Source organism: Callithrix jacchus, chromosome 2 (assembly GCF_049354715.1).
Source record: "Callithrix jacchus isolate 240 chromosome 2, calJac240_pri, whole genome shotgun sequence".
In the NCBI taxonomy this organism is placed as follows: Eukaryota; Metazoa; Chordata; class Mammalia; order Primates; family Cebidae; genus Callithrix; species Callithrix jacchus.
Genome location: NC_133503.1, coordinates 44,935,074 through 44,951,912, shown reverse-complemented (window position 1 = coordinate 44,951,912; position 16,839 = coordinate 44,935,074). Strand labels below are relative to the sequence as shown.

Here is a 16,839-nt window from a genome sequence, read left to right as displayed (position 1 = left end):
ATTACAGGCACGTGCCACCACACCTGGCTAATTTTGTATTTTTGTAGAGACGGGGTTTCTCCTTGTTGGTAAAGATGGTCTCAAACTTCCAACCTCAGGTGATCCACCTCCCTCAGCCTCCCAAAGTGCTAGGATTACAGGCATGAGCCATTGCGCCTGGCTGTGATTTATTTTTTTTTTTAATGCCAGCATTTGTAGGAAATCTGATGATCACAAAAGGGAGGGAGGGAAAACCATCTTCTAAAAAAATGTTTAGGAGGCAGGACGGGAAAAAAAAAGGTTCTACAAAAGAATGAATTATCCAAGTTAACTAAGTTGAGGAGCCAGATTAAAAAGGTGCAAGGTCACAAAACACACTGGGGTATAAGTAGATACCTATTAAAAATATTGTTTCTAGTAGATGAAGAAGAAATGAGAAAAAACATTTTTTAAAATCACTATTAGAACAGCCACTGCAAGTATTGCTTCAGGCAAGATCTACTACAGATGAAGGCTTAAAGTAGTGGATAAAACTTTAAGGAGAAACAGGATATTTCATAGCCTCAAAATATTCCCATCCAAAATTTATAAAATACTGTGATGGTTTTAAGGTAAGTCCACAAATTCCTCAATACATCTCCCTCCAGAAGATAGAGTCTAATTCCCTTCTCCTTGGGCATGGGTTGAACTTAGTGCCTGGCTTATAACCAATAGAGTTTACACTTACAGTGTAAACTGCTTTAAGTGTTCAGATAGCTAGTTCTCAAAGATGCCGAGTACTAAGGGTAAAAACCACAGGTATACTATGATGTATGCCTCAGTTTGTCCATCTGCAAAATGAGAGGATCAGACAAGATGCTCATCCAATGGTAAGGGCAAGCAGCAAGACATCCTCAGAAAAGACTCAGCTGGCTATATGAGTGCCAAGAGAGCTCGCAGGGTACCCTTGACCTAGAGAAACACATGCGGTTAAGGATTATGCTCTAGCTTTCCTGTCTCCCCGAATAGATTTTTTTTTTTTTTTTGGCAAAATGAGCCTGGAAACAAAGTCACTAACACACACATTAAACTGAACATGTGGCAGGGTGTGGTGGCTCACGCCTGTAATCCAAGCACTTTGGGAGGCCAAGGCAGGAGGATCCCTTGAGCCTAGGAGTTCAAGACCATCCTGGGCAACATAAGGAGAACTTGTCTCAAAAAAGAAAATAGATAGATAGATAGATGATAGATAGATAGATAGATAGATAGATAGATAGATAGATAGATAGATACACTGGACACTTAAAAAATTATCCTCATAAACCAGAATACCAATGTATTAATTTATGAAAAGAATTACAACTGTCAGGTGGACCAGACATTCCTGTCCTCCTGTGGACAAACATACAGCAAGCGAAACCATCAGAAAGCAGTTCAATGAGATTAGAAGCAGAACAAGGGCAGAACATTATTTAATCTGAATTTTTAATAGCTTTGGGCCATGACAGCCTGATGATTCACTGTTCAAAATAAAGATGAACCTTCTACTTGGACCAACTGTGCCTGCCTTTGCATTGGGGAACTCTGTCCTACCCAAGAACATCTTCCTTACATAGATAGCTAAGCCTCCTTCCTAGTGAGGAGGATTAAAAAAAAAAAAAAGAGGTGTATTCTTTTCTATTGTGCTTTATAGGAAACAAAGAGAGGGAATTGTTTTTATTATTAACACCATTGGTTGGTTCAGTCAACAGACAATGAATGATTAGTAAACTCATGAATTCGTAGATCCTTAAAGCAATGCCACGTACCACCTGGAATCTGTGAACCACAGATTAGAGTGCACTGCTTTAGGTTGACCATCTGTGTTTGTTTCCATAATTTTCTCTGTATAAAATGCCATATGATTATTTAGGTTTCCACTTATTAAACAGTGATCATTCTCTAATATTACCCTAATTTGTGTTTTTCTCAGAATAATTAACCACATATTTGCAATCTCTTCATTTACTAACATAGATGATTATATCTAAGTACATTGTGATGCATTTTACTAGTTCAACTCTCAGAAACTTTGAATTTGTCCCGTAATAACGAATGATACATTTACGTCTCTTTGCTTATTAACATATACAGTTAATCATATCCACTGTATAAAGCCAATGCTAGTTCTTTCACTGAACATGGCCATGTTGGGGGCAGTAGGTCAGGATTCTCTCTCACCTTCTTGTATCAACAACAATTATCTCTTCATGGTTCATTACAATTATAAATTCCTACCATTAAAACTTCGCTGTTTCTCAAAGTTAAAAACAGCAACAACAATAATAAAATCTCAGGAATATTATATAACAGAAGTAGTTAAGACTATTATAATGCAATTATTTCATATACTTTCACGTACCATTTCTCCAGATTGAAAGTGTAACTTGTCACCTTGAGAAGTTACAAGTCCAGTTCATTGACAAGGTGAAAGGAATCTTTGAGATCATCTTGTCCATCATTGTTTGTCTACAGATGAGGAAAGAGAGACTGAGAGTTTAATTTTTAACTTTCTCATAGTCACACATCCTGTGAGTGGCAGAGACAGGACCAGAACCCAGATCCTTACAATACTGTGCTTCCTCAATTAAATTTGACTGAAAGTGTTTTCTGTCTCTTACAATTTTCTAAATTCAACACCAGCAGTGTGTTGTTAACCACACCGATCTCAGGACATGGGGTAGGGTAATAATTTTTTCACTGCGATAGCAATAACTGACTATTTTAGAAGTTATTTAAACTCTTCTCCATTACTCAAACATGTTAAGATCAAGTGTTCCACTTTGGGGTTTAGAAGATAATCCTCCATCCATTCATCTGTTCATTTGGCAAACACTTAAGGAGCACTTATTTTGTGTCAGTTACAATCATAGTTGCTAAAGACACAAGTCTTTATCCATGAAGCGCACAGTCTAGCAGAAGTAAACAAACAAATTAAATATTAGCCAAGACAAATGCTAGTATTTACTAAGTGATTAGCACATGCAAGCACTTTATCTGGAATTTCTCATTTCATTCCTCATGACAACCTACATATCATAGCTACTAACTAGATCCACTTCACAGATGAGGTAACTGAGGCTTAAGAAGCTTAGGTGAGTTGCCTAAACTCACATAATGTAGGTGGGGTAGTCTGGCAATCCCACACTACTGCATTTGCTCTGAGTCTTTGTGTCATATTTTTTGTTAGGCAGAAACACAGAAGCAGGGACTGTATTTAAGGGGAGACTCCATGGTAGAAGTGGAAACTGAGGAAGTAAACAAGAACCAAGAAAGGATGCATCAGGGTCAGCATTTTGGAAGTAATTTTAGAAACTTATAAGGACTTGGCCAAGACTAATGCACTGGTGTATGGGAGAGGGGCAGGAAATGGACCTAGAAAGGTGGATGGGGGTTATATTTTATTCTTCAGAGGATACAAAGTTATTATTTAAGGGTTTCAAGTATGGGAGTGATGATTAGATTTGCTTCTTACAGAGACTATAGTGAGAATAATAAATTAGAACAGAGCAAGCTTGCAGTTGAAGAGATAGTAGAAAGTTGATGCGATTAACCATGATGAGACCTTGACCAAAGGTAATAACAGTGAGGATGGTGAAAAGGAGACAGATTCAGGAACTATTTAAAGGGTAGAATCAACAAAACTGTGTAATGGATTGGATTTGGGCAGAGCGGGCAGGGAGCTTTAGGCAGTGTTAAGATTTCTGACTTCAGCAGCCTGGTTTAATACATTAGGATAACTTATCTACTTTTTAGGTCCAGTCTACAGTTATTAATGGCAAAAACTGTAATTACTTTTGTACCAACCTAATACAATCAAGACATAGTCTATATGGATTTATTCTGATTTTAATTTTGGCTCATGCTATATGACATCCAAACTCACTTTCTGGTGAACTCTGTTATCACCAGATATTATGGGATTGTTAGAGAATAGAACAAAGTAGACAGATGTAGAAATTAAATGATTTATCCATAACCCAGTGGCTTGCATCAAAACATCAAAACTTCATGAGCTTTGAATACATTTTCAGAACTGTCATGAAAGATCACAAGTTTTTTTTAATGAAGAAGAACCTGTTAGGCCAAAGTCATCATACTTAAAAGTAAATAATAAAGCAAATAACTATTAGTGGAATTCCTTATTAGTGAAATTGCACATTCGTTTATTCAGTAATTTTCACTTGATCTTAGCCAAAAAGCCAAGAAGCATTTACTCGATACTTCTCATACCCTTCCTAATTTGTACCAATCCTATAGTAGGAAATGGAAACACTGGCAATAAGAGCCAACTCCTGTTCTTAAGAATCTTAGGCTCTAATGGGAAAGACTAAGAAGCAAAGGGAATTCCAGCTCAGATGATAAGCATTCCAACAGAAGTTAGCTCAGATGCTGGGAGGCCCTGTAGAGGGTCAGGAGACCCAGGTCAGATGCTAGGAGAAGGAGGGGGCAATGGTCCCCTCCTTCTCAAGGTCAGTCTGGCTCCCCTAAGGAAGCATATAATGGTGTTAGGCACAGAAGGTGTGGGAGGGCATTTCAGGTGGCAGAAAAGCATAGAAGGAAAGAACATTTTGACTCACCTCACCATTTTGTTCCAGAGGACATTTGGATGCTGCAGTACCAAGAAGTAAGCAATCAACAATATACAAGCACAGCTGCAGCCTCTCAGTCACAGGCTGCCTGGGTGTGAAGCCCCGATCTGCCTCTTACTAGCTGTATAATTTGATGTTACTTCCAGTCTTCGTGCCTCAGTTTCCCCATCTTAAAGTAGAAATAATAACTTCTCCACAATTATAAGTTATTGTGCAAATTTTCAAAAATAAAAATAAAAAGTGGGCACAGAACATGAACACTTTTTGAAAGAAGACATACATGCAGCCAACAATCATACGAACAAAAGCCAGCATCACTGATCATTAGAGAAATGCAAATCAAAATCGCAATGAGATACCATCTCACACCAGTCAGAATGACTGTTATTAAAAGGTAAAAAAAAAAAAAAAACCCCAGATGCTAGCAAGATTGTAGAGAAAAAAAGAATTCTTATACATTGTTGGTGGGAGTGTAAATTAGTTCAACCATTGTGGAAGGCAATGTGGTGATTCCTCCAAGACCTAAAGACAGAAATATTATTCAACCCAGCAATCTTATTATTGAGTATATACCTAAAGGAATATAAATTATTCTATTATATAGATACATGCACACATATGTTCACTGTAGTACCATTCACATAGCAAAAACATGGAATCAACCTAAATGCACAATGATGATAGACTGGATAAAGAAAAGGTGGTACATATACATCTTGGAGTACTATGCAGCCATAAAAAAGAAGGAGATTATGTCCTTTGCAGGAACATGGACAGAGCTGGAGGCCATTATCCTTAGCAAACTAGCACAAGAACAGAAAACCAAATACTGCATGTTCTCACTTACAAGTGGGAGCTAAATCACGAGAACACATAGAGGGAAACAACACACTGGGGACTTTCCGAGGGTAGAGGGTGGGAAAAGGAAGAGGATCGGGAAAAATAATTCAGGGGTACTAGGCTTAATACCTGGGTGATGAAATAATCTGTACAACAAAGCTCGATGACACAAGTTTACCTGTGTAACAAGCCTGCACTTGTACCTTGAACTTAAAATAGAAGTTAAAAAAAAAGATATATCATGAAGATTAAATGAATATAAGCTCACTTAAGGTGTTTAGAATGTGGTTTATATGAAGCACACAATAAATATTAGCTATTACTATTACCATAAATACAATTTTCACTCTTAAAATTTGATTTCCTCTTGCTATCTTTATCTCTGAGTCTTTCTGTTTTGCCTAGCTTTCTCTGTTGCCTAATGTTGTTCAATTTTCTCCTTGGTTGAATAAGAAATGAATAAATAAACCATTTGATCTGCTGTTCAATTGATAATGGATAGTTCTGGCAAAAATAAGCCACACAAATTAAAACTGAAAATGTCTATGACTGCATGTGATAAAAATGTGATATTGACTAAAAATGGACTGAAGAGCAAATCTCGAAATGCAGATGTGCAAAATTTGACCGAGGAAAGTTGGATCTCGTAGGAAAAAAAGTCACTGAAGAAACCTCACGCAAAAAATACTTAAAATGGGTAAAATTTTATGCAGAAAGAACTCTAGATGATTAAACTTTCACTGTAAAATTTAAATAAAGAATGGTCAGAAATAACTTTAGGACCACGCACAGTGGTTCATGCCTGTAATCCCAGCACATTGGGAGACTGAGGTGGGTTCATCACTTGAGCCTAAGAGTTTGAGACCCAGCCTGGGCAACATGGTGAAACCCCATCTCTACAAAAAATACAAAAATTAGCCTGTCATGGTGGCATACACCTGTAGTCCCAGCTACTTGAGAGGCTGAATTGGGAGGATCAATTGAGCCCAGGAGGTTGGGGCTGCAGTGAGTCGTGATCATGCACTGCACTCCAGCCTGGCCAACAGAGTGAGACCCTGTTTCAAAAAAAAAAAGAAAAACAGAAATCACTTTAGGAAACCAAAAATAATTAATCCCCCAAATTAAACAATATTATGTAATATTAAAATTGATTCAAAAATGTGTTGGTGTTTATTATTTATTAAGGCTGATTATTATGTTGAGTTTGTCAGAATTTATTGGAGTTCTTGGTGTTTGTTCCTGAAATTGTTCTCTCAATGAGCAGGCAACTATTTTGCATAACTTTTATTCAATGTCAAAATGTCATTAGGGTCCAAAGGATAAGGGTCAGGATGGGGCTATGGATCAAGATGCGTGTGTGCATATGTGTGTGTGGTATACGTAGAAGAAAAGTTAAGAGACAGCAAAAGGCAGAGTGGCCCCAGAACTGGAGCAGCATGCAGGATATGCCCATGCTATTAGGAGTCTCATTTTATCCTGGATGATGTGCCAGAGCAGAGCAGCGTACAGGCTTCTGGATCATGCCAACCTGAATTTAAAAAAAGGTCACAGGCTATGTCACCCTGCAAAAGTCCCCACCTCCCCAACCTCAGCCTCTTGATCTGAACATGAGAATCACAGTAGTACTCACCTCACCGGGTTACCATGAGGACCACAGGAGCTAATGCTCTTTCTTGGCAGGTACCTGGGATGCAGTCAGCCTTCAATATAGATATTGGCCACAGTTATTTCTTACTGTTTTACTTTTTAGGTGTGGATGTGCTCCCAGAAGAAGTTATACATCTAGCTGACAGGCAGCTAGGTGAGTAACTTCTTCTTGATGGGGTCTTCATATCATATTTCTTTGCCCCCAGCCTAGTGTCCAGGATCCCAGCACAGTGTCATGCTTATCATAGGATACCAGGGATTTTGAGCTGAATGTTGACTACATACAAAAGAAAAAGAGAAAGAAAGGGAGAGAAAGACAGAGGTTGGGGGTCAGGGCTATGAGACATATGGGGTTCAACAAAAGATTACTAGACAGATGGTAAGCAGGGGAGCAGCTCAAGGCAGAGAGAACACCTGGGCTATGTGCTAATTAGCTGACAGGTAGGTCAAGGATTGGAAAAAGTAAGACACAGTATGTTGTTTATTCCCTGGAATCAGAGGCTGCCTGAGGCCAGGTTCACTAATGCCCCTACTCCTCCTGGCTGAGTTCTACAAGCTCAGAACACACTCCACTTCACCTTGAAGGAGCCCTGGGCCAGGGCAAGGAAGCTTTGCTGACAGATTTGATAACTGGCCTTTTCACTAAAGGCTCCGAAGCACTTTGGCCTCAGCCAGCACTCCATTTCCTCCAGTCATATCTTCCCTGAAAGTAAAATACAGTTTGGAAAGACAGCCCGGTGCCCTCACTGTCGCTGTGGCTTCCTCAAGCCATGACACGCTCTCTCTTTTATGAGCCTGCAGGGCTGTAATTCTCATCACCTGACATTTATGGGAGGCTTCATATTAGCAAAAGGCTTTATGGCCAATTTTATGAGGGATGCCTCTCTGAGCCCTGTCAGGCATAATCACCTAGACTGAGCAGAAGGAGAAAGCATGGTGCCCAGGCAAATGGCCCTGGCCCACGGGCCAGCAAGGAGCCAGGAATGGACCCTGCGGGTGCCACTGTTCTTCAGACGTGTGTCGTAGCTGATTTTCTTGTCCTCACAGCCTTGGCAGCTCTCTCCATTTCACTGTCCACAACAGCCAACCCACCAGTGGGTCCTGAAGGTGATATCACCAAAGCCACCTTATACCCATTCATTTCTGTCCATTCTCTCACTAACTCCCACACAGTGCTACCTGGTTCTGTCTTCTCCTCTTGCCCCACTGCTCTACTGTCCATCATCCAAATAGGAGACAGAATAATCCTCTTGATGTTTTTTGTTTTGTTTTGTTTTGTTTTGTTTTGTTTTGTTTTGTTTTGTTTTGTTTCTGAGATGGAGTCTCGCTCTGTCACTCAGGCTGGAGCTCAGTGGCACGGTCTCAGCTTACTGCAACCTCCTCCTCCCAGGTACAAGCAATCTCTGTGCCTCAGCCTCCCAATCAGCTGGGACTACAGGCATGTGCCACCACGCTCAACTAGTTTTTGTATTTTTAGTAGAGTCAGGGTTTCACCCTGTTGACTAAGCTGACCTTGAACTCCTGACGTCAAGTGATTCACCCACCTCAGCCTCCCAAAGTGCTGGGATTACAGGCGTGAGCCACTGCATCCGGCCTCTCTAGATGTTAATACAGTTATTTAATGTATGCACTTTTTAAAATTTCTGATGTTTCTGGGGAAAAAAAAATCTTTATTGATACCCTGTAGTGAGTATGTGCTACTAAAGAGAAGAGTTTTTTAAAGACAAAAATAGCAAATGTTCAATAGCTTCCTCTTATGAATAGAATTTATCCCAAACAAAATTCCAGCTCCTGGGCAAAATACTAGACCCCTTTGTGAACTGGTTCCTGCCCTCCTCTCTGGCCTCCCCTCCACACAGCCCTCTCTGCTCCCGCACTGAGTTCAAGGACCCACGGAGCTTTCCTGCCTCTGGAGTTTGCACCCTCTTCTCGCTCTGCCTGAAAAGCTCCTGGCCGCTCTCAGCACAGCTGGCTTTGTCACAATCTTCCATTCTCAGCTCACAGGTCACTCTTAAATTGCCCCCACCCCATCTCCACATTACCCTGTTAATTACTTTCAAAAACCTTAAAATGTTTCCTGTTTGTTGACATACAAAATTGGTCTCCTTGGCCAGATTGTAAGTTTCATGACAACAAAGACCTGGTCTGTATTTTTTGCTACTGTATTCAATGCTTTGCGCATCACCTGCACGAAGTATAAGCTGAGTAAATAGATGTTGAAAAAGGAAAGGAAGAAATGAAATCATTGTCAATTGCAAAACCTCTCTCCTCTCAAACCACACGTTAGTCTTCATTTTAGTCAGTAGAGGGCAGCAAAGACTTTGCATTATCGAACCTTTCTGGCATTTCAGCCAAAAAACTTCAGAAAACATATTCCCCTTTGCTCAGTAGTAGACTCTGGTTATCAGAATTTTAGGGAAATACTGAGCCTTACAAACTCTTCATTCTCCTTATTTCTGGAGTTGTCTTCACTCTGAATCATTTACAGGCATTGTTGTTTTTTTAAGATTTCAGGCTGACAATGCTCCTTAAAAAATGAAAGTAGATATATCTACTAAACCAAAAAAGAAACCCAGTGGCCTGGAGCCTGTACCTGCCTGCCCAGTGAGTTTGTGAGGAAAAGATGCTTGCATCATAGCCTATAGCTGTTCAGGACTTAAGGACTGACAGCTCTCCCTTATGGTGTGCGGGAGGGGCAGGTACCAGAGAAGCAGCTGCTGCTTGTGTTGTAAGTACTTGCAAGAGCAAGCTGTGCGTCGGTTTACAGGTCTGTCTTTTGTTTGTATCTGTGTCTGCTTATTCCAGCTTCTCTTTTAAACACCCCCACCTTCCACTCCCCAGGGCAAGAACTTCACCATCCCCCACCTTGGTGAGCTCCCATGGTGGCTTCACCCAGAGTGCACCCTGAACCCAGGTAACCAGCAGTAGAGTCAGTAGTCCACCCTGTTTTAGAATGGTATTTTCACTCACCCTCTGTCCAACAAAGTACCGATGCTCCATCTGGTGGAAAGGCCCATTACAGAATCAAAAGGTGGGCATGGTTTCTCAACCTCAATGCTATTGACATTTTGGACAAAGTAATTTTCTGTCATAGGAGCATTCTAGGATGTTTAGCAACACCCCGGACCTCCACCCATTAGATGCAAGTAGCATCCACCCCCCAAGTTGTAATAACCAAAAATGCCCCCAGACATTGCCAAAAGAAGGGGCAGGGAGGAATTCCTAGCCCCAACCTTGAGAACCAGTACTTTAAGAGGATCATAGTGGTTGCCATTGGGATATCTTTCCATCCTCACGTCAATCACCCCTTTCCCCTAATACTCCTCCTCCTTATCCCCTACTTATCTCTTGTGACCTGAAGCCCACAGACGTGATGGATTGGACATCTGACGCAACTTAGGCCTCTCAGCTTCTCTCCTCTGGGACTTTGAAAGTAGGACTGAGGGACTGACTACCACATGGGATCTTAGCAGGGTCAAAACTTTAATGAGAATTCAGGAGATGTGGATGGATATATGATAATAACATGGAGACCAGATGCAAAGATATCCGCTTATCTACTGCAGAGATAGGAATAAAACGCTCAGTAGAGAAACACAGAGACAAGAGTCAAAGAGAAGCCACCTGGTGCTAGCACTTTCTAAGGCCTGGCTACCCTTCCTACAATTCTTGCCTTGGATAGTAAGACATTGCTGTACATTTGTAACTCATTGCTCTTTGGTGCAGTCACAGTATTTTTTTTTTCTGTTACTGGCAAATTAGGAGTTCTCACGGGTCCATTCCGTGTGGCCTGGAACTGAAATCATAACCAGAAGACATCAGTGATCCAGGCAGTTGAGGGAGTTGTTTCTAGGGCAGCTTCACTGACTCAGCCCATGTGCTCTATTCTGCATTCCCTACCAAATTGCTTCCTCACCCTGTATCACTATAGGGATAGAGATAGAGATAGTGTTTTCTCTTGTCTTAACCTGGCTTGTACGTGGCTTATGTCCTCAACTTCTTGTCCATTCACCATCGGCTGGATTGCTAACAGCACACACAAGCTGGGTGTCTAGGCTCCGTTTCCCGAGTGAGGGAGTCTGGTTGGCTCATGTGGCAAACACTGCCCGCTCAGCAGCCACCCTCCTCATCAGGTTTGTTCAGGTGAACAACTCCAAGTGGTGAATATGTTATTGGTTTGTAAGAGCACTGAGATGTCAGGGAACCTTTGCTGGGCTGGGGAGGGGGTGGCTTATGGGAAAGAGTGTTATCCCTGACAAAAGAGAATAAAGCCTGGGGGGAGTTGGCCCACCACGTCCTGCCTGCTTTGGATATGTCACATGAGGACACGATGCATGACGCTGTTGTAACTATTGTGCAACCATGAGGCCAAACCAAGAGAATGACAGAGAAACTGACGGAAGAGGGCGTCAATATCCTTGAGCTGACAAACTGACCAGCCCTCGAGCCGTTTACCTTCAGACTTCTTGTTACATGAGGTATCCTTAAGGTTTAAGATACTTTGACTAGGGTGTGCTGTTACCTGAAGCCAACAGGATCTTGACTGTTATAGAATAGCTCATCTTTTCAGGCCATGTGGCTTAGGTCCTAGGTCTCGAGTTGTGAGTCCGCAGGTGACTGCCTTAAGGCATCCACCAACAGTCCACATGTTTATGACTCCCTAACTCCCAACCTTCTATTTTGAAAATGTTTAAGCCTACAGAAAAGTTTAAAACGAAAATACAATCAACTCTCAAATATCCTTCATCTACAACGCCTGTTGTTAACACTTCGCTACATTTGTTTATTGTACATAATTCTATATACATGTATATATGGGTGTTCGCCATAGATAGATAGATAGATAGATACAGATGTTAGATAGATAGATGGATGGTGGTTTTTTTGGCAGAAAATTTGAAAGTACATTAAAAACTATGATGCTTCACTCCAGAGTACTTCAGCATTTACCTCCAAAGAAACAAGGGCATTCTCCTATATAACCAAATTGTCAATATAATAGATTTGACATTGATGTATTATCTAATTTTTTCAAGTCTTATGAAATATATGTAGCTTTCCCCCAGTAATGCCCTTTGGAGCTTTACTTGTTTTGTTTTATCTTAGTTTTGCCTTTGTATCTGTTTTTATCCAGGATTCATCAAGAATCACAGGCCGATTTAGCTGTCTCATCTCTACAGTTGATTTTGTTTTAAAACAGTTCTCTTGCCTAAATGGGGAGAGGGCCTTCAGGTCAGTTCTTTTTATAGAATGTCCCACAAATTGGATTATCTGGCTATTTCTTCAGAATACAATTTAGTTAAAGACTTTTAGCAAAATCTTCTACAGAAGTGATGCTGGGTTCCTCCCAGCGTTCACAAGAGGCACATGATATCACTGTGCCCTGTGATAGGTGATGCTAAATTTCATCCTCTGATTAAGGTGTTGTCTGCTAGAATTCTTCACTGTAAAGGTATATTTCCCCACTTTATAATTAATAAATAATCTCTGGGATGATACAATATGGAAATATCTTGTTCCTCCACAACTTTATCCCATGTTCTAATCCATTAATAAACTTTGACTGAATCAATTATATTGTTGGTGATTGCAAAAATCACAATTTTTCTACTCCTATCATTTCTTGCACATTTATAAACTGGCATTCTGCTGTTTAAGAAAATGCTCTCTCTTCTCTCATACTCACCTTTTAAAGTTCTTGAGTATCACTGTGAACTAAGAACAATCATTACCATCAGCTTTCTTTTGGATTCTCAATTTGTCCCGAATTAGGCCAATGGGAACCCCTTCCAGCTGGTCTCTGTGTCCTTCTGACATACCCCATTCATTTTTAGTACTTCTTTACTTCTTTCATAATTCTCTAGCAGAGGAAGTCCCAGGCTTATTTTTCACTTTCTTTGCTCCAGACAGGGAATCAGCCATTTCTCCAAGGAGATTCAGTTACTTTCAGGGGGAACCTTCAGTTCCTAGAAAAATCAAATGAGTAGGAAGAGTGTTCTTGCTGTTGGAGTGTCATTGCCTCTAGGCCCTTTCAGTAGACGGCGCCAGAAAGTATATTTTATTTAAAATCATTAACCTATCTGAATCCCCCAACTCCAGTCCAACACTAGCGGTTCTTCCTCTTGTCCTCCTAGTCCATATTTTTATCTTTTTCATTTTTTTTGAGACAAGGTCTTGTTCTGTCGCTCAGGCTGGAGTCCCATGGCAAGAGCATAACTGCAGTCTCAACCTCCCAGACTCCAGCCGTCCCCCTGCCTCAGCCTCCCAAGTAGCTGGGACTATAGATACATACTAACTCACTCAGCTACTTTTTTTTTTATTTGTTGTATAGTTGGCGGGGGTGGTCTTGCTTTGTTGCCAAGGCTGGTCTCAAACTCCTGGACTCAAGTGATCCCACCTTGAAAGCCCAAAGGGCTGGGATTACAGGTGTGCGTCATGGTGCCCAGCCCATGCTTTTATCTCTTTTTTCCTACAGGGAGAAGGCTGGCTTTCATGAACATCAGCGTATTTACTCATTTGCTCTTTTCTATAGTACCCAATAATCAGACTTACTGCGTCAACACCACTCCCAACAACAAACCCAACAGAGGTCAAGATTGCAGCTTTTTAAAAATTCCTTAGAATACAACCCACTTAAAAGTGGACGTCTGTTTAAAAGCCTTTAAACCTTGAAATAGGTTCCTTTGTTTCTTTCTAAATTCAACATAGGGTTTTCCTAACCTTATTGATTTAATTTTTTTTTTTTTAAGATGGAGTTTTGCTCTTTCATCTAGGCTGGAGTGCAATGGCCCAATCTCAGCTCACTTCAACCTCTGCCCCCCTGGTTCAAGTGATTCTCCTGCCTCAGCCTCCCGAGTAGCCGGGATTATAGGCACCCACCATCACACCCAGCTAACTTTTTAGTAGGGATGGCGTTTCACCATTTTGGCCAGGCTGGAACTCCTGACCTCAGGTGGATCTGCCCACCTCAGCCTCCCAAAGTGCTAGGATTACAGGTGTGAGCCACCGTGCCCAGACTGATTTAATTTTTTGAATATGTAAAATGTTAACAATTAAAAATCAAAACTATATGAAAAGGTAATAGAGAAGTTTTCTTCAACCCCTTTTTATAGCCAATTTTATTGGTTTCTGTTTATTCTTTCTTATTTACCAAAATAAGCAAATATATACATATATACTATATTAGAATTCTCCAGAGAAAGAGAACGTGTGTGTGTGTGTGTGTGCGTGTGTGTGTGAGAGAGAGAGAGAGAGAGAGAGAGAGAGAGAGAGAGAGAGAGAGAGAGAAAGAGAGAGAGAGAGAGAGATTTATTGTGTGGAACTGACTCACACGATGATGGAAGCTGAGAATTCCCACCGTCTGCAGTCAGCAAGCTGAAGACCCAGGAAAACCTGTGGTGTAATTCCAGTCCAGTCAGAAGATCTAAGAACTAGGGAAGCCAATTGTGAAAATCCCAGTTTGAAGGCAGAAGACAGATGTTCCAGCTCAAGTAGGCAGGCAGGAAGCAAAAAAAAAGGGCAAATTCCTTTTTTATTTTTTATTTTTTTTTGAGACGGAGTCTCGCTCTGTCACCCAGGCTGGAGAGTAAGGGCACTTCTTGGCTCACTGCTACTTCCACCTCCTGGATTCAAGCAATGCTCCTGCCTCAGCCTCCCGAATAACTGGGATTACAGGCACCTGCCACCACACCCAGCTAATTTTTTGTATTTCTTTTGCTTTTAGTAGAAACAGGGTTTCACCATGCTGGCCAGGCTGGTCTCATACTTCTGTCCTTAGGTGATCGGCCAGCCTCGACCTCCCACAGTGCTGCAGTTAGAGGAGTGAGTCACAGCACCTGGCCTCCCAGTCTTTTTGTTCTAGTAAGGCCCTCAATGAATTAATTGAATGATGCTCACCCACTTTGGGGAGGGCCATCTACTTAACTGAGTCCATTGATTCAAATGTTAATCTCGCCCAAGAAAACCTCTTACAGAGGCATTCACAAAAATCATGTTTAATCCGGGTACTCTCTGGCACAGTCAAGTTCACACAAAATTAACCATCACCACCAAGTGCAGTGGGTTATGCCCATAAACCCAGCACTTTGGGAGGCTGAGGCCGGCAGATCACAGGATCAGGAGTTCAAGATCAGCCGGGCCAACATGGTGGAAACCCGATCTCTACTAAAGATACAAAATATTAGCCAAGCATGGTAGCATGTGCCTGTAATCCCAGCTACTCAGGAGGCTGAGGCAGGAGAATCACTTGAACCCGGGAGGTGGAGGTTGTAATGAGCCCAGATTGTGCCATTGCACTCCAGCCTGGGTGACAAGGAGAGACTCTGTCTCAAAAAAAAAAAAAAAAAAAAATTAACCATTACATACACACACATATATTGCTATTTTGCCTTTTAAAAGCAAGTATCTGTGTATTTTTTTTGCACATTACTTTTTTCACTTTATATTGTTTTATGTTATAAATATGCAAGCCTTTTGTAGCACTAGTTTTTCATTACGTAATTTGTTTTCTCAATATATTTGGTATTTGGAAGGGTTTTATTTTTAGTGGTTACTTTTACACTTATGCTAAAATAACCTTAGTTGCCGCTATCTTATTTTTGTTATCTATTGGTTTTCCAGCAATATCCAAATTAATTTTTTTACTCTCTCATCCCTATCCACCAATATCTAATTTGAATAAGCATCCTTTTACCACATTGGTAACTCTGAAACAGTCAACAAGAATATTTTATTTTTTATCTCTCTCACCATTCTCTCCTTTAAATTATTATTATTATTATTATTTTTTGAGACGGAATTTCACTCTTGTTACCCAGACTGGAGTGCAATGGCATGATCTCGGCTCACCGCAACCTCCGCCTTCTGGGTTCAAGCAATTCTCCTGCCTCAGCTTCCCGAGTTGCTGGGACTACAGGCGTGCATCACCATGCCCAGCTAATTTTTGTATTTTTAGTAGAGATGGGGTTTCACTTCGTTGACCAGGATGGTCTTGATCTCTTGACCTCGCGATCCACCCGCCTCAGCCTCCCAAAGTGCTGGGATTATAGGCGTGAGCCACCGCACCCGGCCTTCTCCTTTAAATTATTATACAGTGTCTACTTTGCCTGGGTGTCTACTCTTCTTATAACTATCATAGTTTTATGGGTAAAAGTGCATCTAATGTTCACCATTCATTCTTATGCCAATGTCATTATATTTTGGTTGTCTCAAAAAATCTTTCTTTAGTAAATTCCTCAGGAAAGGTGCATGGGAGCAGTGTTCTCTGGTCCTTTTATAGATAAAAACCTGTCGCATTTGGCTACCTACAAAATCTCTGGCTCATATTTTCTTTCCTTGAGTATCTTTAGGGAATGTTACTGCATTTCTTCTGGAATAATGTCTAATGATAATCTTATTTTCTTTCCTATGTAAGTGACTTGAAATTGTGACTGGAAGCCCAAATATTTTTTTCTTTTTCTATAAAGCCCAAATTATTTTATCTTGACCTTGGTCATTCTGGATTGATTTTGCTAGGTACTTGTGTCAGTCTCACTTTCTTTTTTTTTTTGAGATGAGGTCTCACTCTGTCACCCAGGTTGGAGTGCAGCAGCTCAATCTCAGCTCTCTGCAGCCTCAACCTACCTCCCCAACTCAAGTGATCCTCCCACCTCAACCCCCCAGGTAGCTGGGGCTACAGTCATATACCATCATGCTTGGCTATTTTTCTTTTTTTAATTTTTTGTAGAGATGGCATTTTGCCATGTTGCCCAGGCTGGTCTCAAAT

At 40.9% G+C, this 16,839-nt stretch overlaps 1 pseudogene; it reads right to left on the bottom strand.

The window, feature by feature from the left end:
- LOC100400234 (tubulin beta-8 chain-like) overlaps positions 1-16,839 on the bottom strand; it is a 46,275-nt pseudogene that overhangs the window by 3,979 nt on the left and 25,457 nt on the right.